The sequence below is a fragment of the Hibiscus syriacus genome, unplaced genomic scaffold (assembly GCF_006381635.1).
Source record: "Hibiscus syriacus cultivar Baekdansim isolate YM2019G1 unplaced genomic scaffold, ASM638163v2 tig00116958_pilon, whole genome shotgun sequence".
Classification (NCBI taxonomy): Eukaryota; Viridiplantae; Streptophyta; class Magnoliopsida; order Malvales; family Malvaceae; genus Hibiscus; species Hibiscus syriacus.
In genome coordinates, this window is record NW_024063484.1 from 1,575,167 (window position 1) to 1,584,733 (window position 9,567).

At 35.8% G+C, this 9,567-nt stretch overlaps 2 pseudogenes; both read right to left on the reverse strand.

Moving 5' to 3' along the window:
- Positions 1-137: 137 nt before the first annotated feature.
- On the reverse strand, positions 138-6,302 carry LOC120189624 (annotated as a pseudogene).
- LOC120189625 lies at positions 6,201-9,419 on the reverse strand (annotated as a pseudogene).
- Between the last annotated feature and the right edge of the window lie 148 nt (positions 9,420-9,567).

Sequence of the window (9,567 nt, forward strand, 5' to 3'; positions counted from 1 at the left end):
AATTTTAATCAGTTTCATTTAATTCTTCCTTTCTTCTCCTATGCAACTTCCTTTGTTCTTCTTTACAATAATTTATGCTTTTATATTAAAAATTATATTATCTAAAATACAATTTCTGTAATCTACGATCTATGGAGGTAAACAATTGCCATTATCATTTACTAAACAATAGCATCTCCATTCTCAAACAGGGATGGTGAGACCGTAATGTCCGAGGCGGCATTGCCGATGTTTAAGATTGAGATTTCACCACAGTGTGAGGAACTTTCATCCTCACCGACTGTTGATGGCGCTGGAGATGCGTCCGATGTATAAGCACTATTGTAACCATTACCAGCCTCAGCCTCTTCCGGTGAGTTTTGAAGGCACCAGCATATAATGGTGGCTGTTAAAGTGAGCATCATCTTCTGGTTTACCTGCCATACCATAAGAACATCAATGTGTGAATTCCATATATTCAATTTAATTATTTCCTACTTGGTATCACTTGTAGACATAAAAATTTTCGAGATTCACGATGTGGATTGTGATCAGTTGCAGCGTTACCTCCATGATGTCCTCAGGCAACAGGAAGATGGAGCACCCGAGTTTACGAGCCACGCTTATGATATATGTTGCATTCAACCTCTTCTCTTCCTCTACAATTCCAAAAAGGATAAAAAGCTGTTAAGATCGGCTCTATCTCGGCAAAGATAAGAGAACTTTCGAGTTAGCAAGTAATCATACCACTTTCACCCTTGGTTACAAGGCTCCAGTTGACCACTCTTGGCTCCACTGCACTTAAAAGTTCAATGAAGAACAGTCCAGATGAAAGGCTCTTATCCTGCAGGTTTAGAATAACGTATTTACGAATCATTAGTTTTAACTATCAAAATCGATATTATTATTATTAAGAAGAAACGGAAATCGTTGTGAAACCTTGAAGCTTTCTATTTGATGGGATCTTCCGGTGCTTTTAACTTTGCTGTTTGCCCAAGCTATGATATATGAATTAGTTATGTCCTTCCCTCCGGAGCAAGATCTCAAGCTCTTCAAAACTTGAAGCATGTTATACCTCATCAATTGCCATAGGAAAGCTGTAATAAATGTAATCCGATTTCAAAAACGATCGGAATTTCTTCAGTATTAAACAACAAAAAGCATTGTATACGAATTACGTAAGCTCAAATGACAGCATATATAGGATCAACAACTATATACATCGAAAGATGAAAAACAACTTTCAGACTTTTCATGCAGGTTGAGGTATTCAATTTACACCAGACGTAATGCTGGTTGAACTTTGTAATGGAAGCAAAACGTGCCAAGCCATGAAGAGAATCATATTAAGTAAAGAAAAAAGACACAGGAAATTACCGACTATAAGTTTTTTATTCCCTTGAACTATCATTTCCGTCAAGATTCACAACGGAAAATCGCAAGCTCTCCCCGATCATTACGACTAGGTTGCAATTTTCCACCTGTCTAATATGAAACTTAATCGGAGGTTTCGTTGCATGCTTCCAGTTGACTGATCCAGGAGCAACCTTATCAAGCACCTCTAAAAGTGCCCAACTGTATCCAAATCAAGATCCTTTATGTTAATGGTTGAAATATTGGATTACGGAACTACTACAATGCCTGTACATAAGGTGAAATTGCAATTGCAGAAACATATGCAACAAGTGCCAGCTTAGAAAATTTACCCGGTTCTGACATCCTCAAAGAGATTATTAACACAAGTCTCGATTCCGAGACTGTTCATCCATAGTCGAAAGCGTCTCTCATCTCTTGAAAGGTGTACGTCATCTGTCACCCCTTCTTCAAAAGGAATCTTTTCGTTATCTACACTCAGGCCATTCCTGCAAAGGCAAACACATTTTTATTACCCAACTATAAAACTAGAGACAATACGCAAAGAGGGAAGAGTGCACCAGTGTAGCCCTTTTGGTTTGTGATTTCTCACCTTTGATGAAAGATTTGAGCTACAAATGCAAGATTCAAGTTTGGTGAGCCTTCAACAATGTCTTGCGGGTTTAAATATCGTCTACATCCCATTCTCTCTGAATGGTCAAGTACCATTGTAGCCCTTTCGATCACATCCTTTGTTTCAAGGGTCAACATATTACCATGCTCTGGTGCTAGTATGTTAAGCAGGCAAGCATATGCTTTCGCATCCTGCAGATATGGAAATGAGTAAAACATTAAACTATCGAAGCAAGCAAAATCGAGCTCCAAATTAAGTTTAGCATATGCTTGCTGCTAAATGTAGTATTAACATAGTCAAATACCTTCACATCAGAAGAAAAATTTGTAACAATTATTTCATAGCCCCCTTTCTTTAAATGGTAATTCATCCATCTTAGTAGGACCTTCTCTGGAGCTAACCCCATAAGTTCCTCGATATCCTGTAAGTGCTGATAATCCAAACCGAAATAAATCAGTCCTTTTGTTCGAAATAAATGTTTATTTCATGAATTAATCCTAAGTTAAACATCAATCACGGGATAAAGAAATATATTACTCCATCTTCGTCCTTCAGCACTTCTACAAGCTGAGGTGTCTTCTTAAGGTTGAGATCTGCCAACAGTTGAATCTGCATTTGTCACATACAGAATGGATGAGAAAAAGAGTACCAGAAAACAACTTCAGTTAGCATCCCACATTATCGGTCTATCACGTCAATTTAAATCCTACCTTTATAATTTGAGCGATCAAACCGAATAAGAGATTAGGCTGCAATACAAGTAACCAAGGTTAAAAACATCATATAATAAGAAAATCTCCTCCTACTCACATCAGAATATGTCTATCAGTACTAACCCTTCCTTCAATTAAGTCTAGGGTGCCAATGTTTACCACGGAGCAGCCAATAGCCTTTGCGGAGTTGAGACCAAGGGTATGGTTCTCATTCCTCTCCCATAGGCTAAGTTCTGTTTTAGTGTTAATAGCTCGTTCATATATTGTTCCGGGAACAGCAATATTGATAAGCTTACTGCAAAAGTACATGAGAACAGAACCAGTGTCAACGCTCCGTAGCAGTTCTTATTAAAAACCGAAAAGATCAAATACATAATGGAGCACAGATAAAAGTACCACAAAAGGACACCATCTTTTGCAAGATTGAAAAGATCATTTGTAGTTGGATCCAGAGGAAGAAACTGCTTTAAATACAGATCATCCGCGAGATAAATGTTTATGTGTCTAACATAAGTGGCTTTTCTGCTTCGATGATTGCATCAGCCGAGGTGGACTTTAGGACCGATGATGAACTCTTCGTACCACCCGATTTCTCCGCAGACATATCTAAAGATTATTTGAGTAGAACAAGAAAAACCTAGCCGGAAGTTCGCCTGCAAGTTACAATCAATGGATCCAGAATCCAATTACCAATTTTCACAATGCCAGATTCAAAATCCAATCTGAATAAACCTAGCAGCCAAACTTTCCAACAAGATTCCTAAATTCCAGAATCCGGAAATCAGAAAACAAAATCAATGGCTCACCTTTAGATCCCTATTAGCCTTAAGGTACCAAGAACCCCTCATGAAAGCATCCTTATAAATTGCATCTTAACATATACAAACTGACATAAATGAAAACACCCCGCCGGTTGATTTTAACTTCTAAACAATCAACGAAAGAATCACGAAAACTGGAAATTCTTCAGAAACTATTTCAATCCCAAATGAAACAGAAAACAAACACGCCTCATTGACCCATAAATGAAAACAAAGACGATTCAAAAAGCAAAACCAACTAACTAAAAGCTGATAAACCCCAATGCAGAAAACACAGAAACAAAACAAACCCAGAAATGCTTACTCCTCTTAAAAGCATGGTTAGGCGATGCGGTTTGTCCACGAGAAAAGGATCCATTTTTCTCCTGAGAAAGTGAAGGGGAAAGAGTGAGGAATTATGAACTGAACGGGTTTTAGTTTTTTTTTCACGTTATTAGACAGCAAAGAGAAACCGTCTTCCAAACTGTTTTTTCATTTCAGTTAATGGTTGGGTGTTTCTTGGCTATTCTAAAAGAGAATGCACTCGCTTTTGTTGTTTGACACGTAAGCGAATCTGTGTGTACACATGGGATTCTACTTTAAAAAGCATGTCTAATATTATATCATATACAAACAGAATTAATATTAAATATGGGAATAAATAGTTTTCTTTAATTAATATGCCGTTCATCTATTTTTTTTCCTTGTCGATCGACAACGGTACTAATTATAAGATATAGGTAACAAGACGTACAACGTTGTTTTTTTAAATAGTTTAAGTGATTATAAGAATATCTATTTAAAAAAAAAATAACTATTAACAACACATTACAGATTGAGCTACTCGAATCTAAGATCTCAAGAAAACAACATTCCCTTTAATTATCGAATCACTTTATTAGTTCAAAATGATATCATTTCTAAGTTTCATGACGTTCCTTCTTTTTTTGATGTAAAATTATATATATACCTCTAAGGTGTGACAATAGTAATTAATGCAAACTTTTTTATAGATTAATATAGGGTAAATTACACACGTGGTCCCTTATATTTTTGATCTGTTAAATTTTGATAATTGATTCAATTTTGATCCCTTTCGTTATTAGTCTGTTCGATTTTTGTCCCTCGACTATTAATTACCATTAATTTAGTAACAAAAATCTGATTTAACAATTAAAAAAATTGATGATCTAACTATAGTACACATGGGACTTAAAAATTATTTAATTTTTACATTACATATATTTGACTTATATATAACACAATTTTGGTTTAAAATGAATTAAAATATTACTAATTTTAATGTAAATTATAAATTTAAGTGTTTTAAAAGTTTAGGAACTACCAATAAAGCTTACCTCAAATTCTTTTTTATTAAATTGAATTTAAATGGACTTAGGCTCAAATTATGCGTTTAGTACCTAAACAATCAGTTTTGGTCCGTTTTAGTATATAAACTTTCAATTTTTCAAAAGTATACATAATGTTTATTTTTTATTTCATTTTAGGACTCGTTAAAAACTTAACGTTGAGTTTTGAATTATTTTTTTGAAAGTTTATGTACTAAAACAGACCAAAAATGACATGTTAGGTACTAAAGGCATTAAGTTTTTAATGGTGGTGTACTAAAAAAAATAAAAACTAAACAACATATATGATTTAGAAAAAAAATTAAAAGTTTAAGTATTAAAACGTACTAAAATCGATCATTTATGTACTAAATACGTAATTTACCCAAATTTTTAAGTGGAGCTTTTAGGTTCAAATTCAATTTGTCATACTCATAGGACCTGAAGATGCTAACCATGGATGAACAGAAGGAAGTGTAGGGAGCAGTGGTACTTAAAAGTTTTAAATTTTTATATAATTTATATAATTTTATTATTTTTTAAATCACTTAAATTTTTAATATAATTTTTTGAACTTTTATATAATTTAAATATATTTTTATTACTTTTTATATCACTTAAAATTTTAATAAAACTTCTTAAAAATTTGGTCCTATTGTCACACCCTTAGAACCTTGAAGCTCAAACTATCGTAATATTAGAGTTAAGGTCTAACAGGTCGTGTAGCATCACGGTCCGTGACGTTATCAACCAAACTCTCATTAGCGTGTATGTGGTTTACAAATTAAATGTAATAATGTTAATCGAAAAAGATTTTCTTTTAAAATGTAATAATGTTAATTATTTTATTAATTATAAAATTAGATCATAAATTAAGCATAATAAGCCTTTATTTTAAACAAAGTAAACTTAAGACTTTCAATATCATAAAAAAATAATACATCAATATGTGAACACTAATAATAAACGGATTTCGATGCCTCAAATATAAACCCTAATAATTAACGGATTTCCATAGGGTTCACAATAGTTGCTGTTGTAATGGCGATCAGGACGCTGATGATATTGGTAAGGGTACTAAAGACATGGACCATGACCATGGCTGCCGTAAGTACTCGGCTTCCCGGTCTTGATCCGGGCGACTTCTATACCCGATTTCGCCTGCTTCTTCAAGATCGATTTCGAATTTGCTTGGCCGGAAACAAGAGCCACTCCTTGCTCTGCGTCGGCGGTGTAAGTTTCTCCTACACACAAGTAGCATCACAATCAATCCACTGCATACACCTAAACCGTAAAACCCTAAAAGAATATGATCCCTTTCGTTTCGACACTTGCCGAACATATGATGAAAACAAACTAACAATGTCACTGTCCAACACTTACCGCCAAGTCCGAGTAACATAGATTGCAAGTATACTATTCCTTTCCTTTCTACATGGTCTGACAACGTATGGAGGTAAACAACAATTGCCATTCAGTACCCTTTACTCAACAATAGCATTTCACTTCTTAAACTGGGATGGTGAGACTGAAATGTTCGAGGCGGTATTGGATGGTGCTGGACATGCATCCGATTTATTATTATTCGGTGAGTTTTGGAGGCACCAGCACATAATGCAGGCTGTTAAAGTGAGCATCATCTTCTGGTTTACCTGCCAGACCATAAGAACATCCATGTGCGAATTCCACATGTTCAATTTAATTATTTCCTATTTATTGTCATTTGTAGAGTGTAAAAAACTAAAAAATTTCGAGATTCACAATGCGAAATGTGTACAGTTGCAACGTTACCTCCATGATGTCCTCAGGCAACAGGAAGATGGAACACCCGAGTTTACGCGCCAAACTTAAGATATATGTTGCATTCAACCTCTTCTCTTCCTCTAGGATTCCAAAAAGGATAAAAACCGTTAAGATCGGTTGTATCTCGACATTTTCTCCGACAAAGAAAAGAGAACTTTCAAGTTGATTCGAGTTAGCAAGTAATCGTACCACTTTCACCCTTGGTTACAAGGCTCCAGTTGACCACTCTTGGCTCCACTGCGCTTAAAAGTTCAAGGAAGAACAGTCCAGACGAAAGGCTCTTATCCTGCAGATTTAGGATAACATTTACAAATCGATAGTTTTAACTATCAAAATAGATATTATTATCATAAGAAGAAACGGAAATCGTTGTGAAACCTTGAAGCTTTTTATTTGATGGGATCTTCCGGTGCTTTTAACTTTGCTGTTTGCCCAAGCTATGATATATGAATTAGTTATGTCCTTCCCACGGGAGCAAGATCTCAAGCTCTTCAAACTTGAAGCATGTTATACCTCATCAATTGCCATAGGAAAGCTGTAATACATGTAATCCACTTTCAAAAACTATCTGAATTTTCTTTTCGGTATTAAACAACAAAAAGCATTGTATACGAATTACGTAAGCTCAAATGACAGCATATATAGGATCAACAACTATACACATCGAAAGATGAAAAACAGCTTTCAGACTTTTCATGCAGGTTGAGGTATTCAATTTACACCAGACTTAAAGTGCTGGTTGAACTTTGGAATGGAATCAAAACGTGCCAAGCCGTGAAGATAATCATATTAAGTAAAGAAAAAAGCCAGAGGAAATTACCGACTATAAGTTTTTTATTTCCTTGAACTATATCATTTCCATCAAGATTCACAACGGAAAATCTCAACCTCTCCCCGATCTTTACGACTTGGTTGCAATTTTCCACCTTTCTAATATGAAACTTAATCGGAGGTTTCGTTGCATGCTTCCAGTTGACTGATCCAGGAGCAACCTTCTCAAGCACCTCTAAAAGTGCCCATCTGTATCAAAGTCAAGCTCCTTTATGTTGACGGTTGAAATATTGGATTACGGAACTAGTTCGACGCCTTACTTCATAAGCTGAAATTGAAATTCCAGAAACATATGCAACAAGTGCCAGCTTCGAAAACTTACCCGGTTCTGAGATCCTGAAAGAGATTATTAACACAAGTCTCGATTCCGAGACTGTTCATCCATAGTTGAAAGCGTCTCTCGTCTCTTGAAAGTTCCACATCATCTGTCATCTTTTCTTCAAAAGAAATATTTTCTTTCTCTACTCTCAGGCCATTCCTGCAAAAGCACACATGTTTTTATTACCCAATTATAAACTAGAGACAATATGCAACGAGGGAAAAGTGTACCAGTTTATCCCTTTTGGTTTGTGATTTCTCACCTATGATGAAAGATATGAGCTAAAAATGCAAGATTCAAGTTTGACGAGCCTTCAACAATGTCTTGAGGGTTTAAATATCGTCTACATCCCATTTTCTCTGCATGCTCAAGTACCAATGTAGCCCTTTCCATCGGATCCTTCGTTTCAAGGGTCAACGTATTACCGTGCTCCGGTGCCAGTATGTTAAGCAGGTAAGCATAAGCTTTTGCATCCTGCAGGTATGGAAATGACTAAAACATTACACTGCCGAAGCAAGCAAATAAAGCCATTCATCGAATTCTTGTATGAACATCCACCTCGAACCCCAAATTCACTTTCTCATATGCTTGCTGCTAAACGTAGTATTAACATAGTCAAATACCTTCAGATCTGAAGAAAATTTGTAACGGTTATTTCATAGCCCCCTTTCTTCAAATGGTAATTCATCCATTTTAGTAGGACCTTCTCAGGAGCTAACCCCGTAAGTTCCTCGATATCCTGTAGGTACCGATAGTCCAAACAGAAATAAATCAGTCACTTTTTTCGAAAGAAATGTTTATTTCATGAATTAATCCTTAGTTAAACATCAATCAAGGGATAAAGAAATAGATTACTCCTCCATCGTCATCCTTAAACACTTCTACAAGCTTAGGTGTCTTCTTAAGGTTGAGATCTGCCAACAGTTGAATCTGCATTTGTCACAGATAGAATGGATAAGAAAAAGAGTAGCAGAAAACAACTTGATTTAACACCCTACTATTATCGATCTATCACGTCAATTTAAATGCCTACCTTTATAATTTGAGCGATCAAACCGAATAAGAAATTAGGCTGCAGTACAAGTAACCAAGGTCAAAAACATCGGATACTAAGAAATATCCTTCTTCTCACATAGGAATATGTCTATCAGTGCTAACCTTTCCTTCGATTAAGTCCTGGGTACCAATGTTTACCACGGTGCAACCAATAGCCTTTGCGGAGTTGAGACCAAGGGTATGGTTCTCATTCCTCTCCCATATGCTAAGTTCCTTTTTCGTGTTAATAGCTCGTTCATGTATTGTTCCGGGAACAGCAATATTGATAAGCTTACTGCAAAAGTTCATGAGAACAGAACCGGTGTCAACCCTCCGTAGCAGCTTTTATTAAAACCGAAAGAGCACATACATAATGGAGCGCAGATAAAAATACCATAAAAGTACACCATCTTTTGCAAGATCGAAAATGTCATTGGTAGCTGGATCCAGAGGAAGAAACTGCTTTAAATACGGATCATCCGCGAGATAAATGTTTATGTGTCTAACATAAGTGGCTTTTTCTGCTTCGATGATTATATCGGCCGTGGTAGACTTTAGGACCGATGATGAATTCTTCGAATCATCCGCTTTCCCCGCAGACATATCTAAAGATTATCTGAGCAGAACAAGAAAAATCTAGCCGGAAGTTCGCCTGCAAGTTACACCCAATGAATCCAGAATCCAATTACCAATTGGCACGATACCGGATTCAAAATCCAATTTGAATTAACCTAGCAGCCAAACTTTCCAA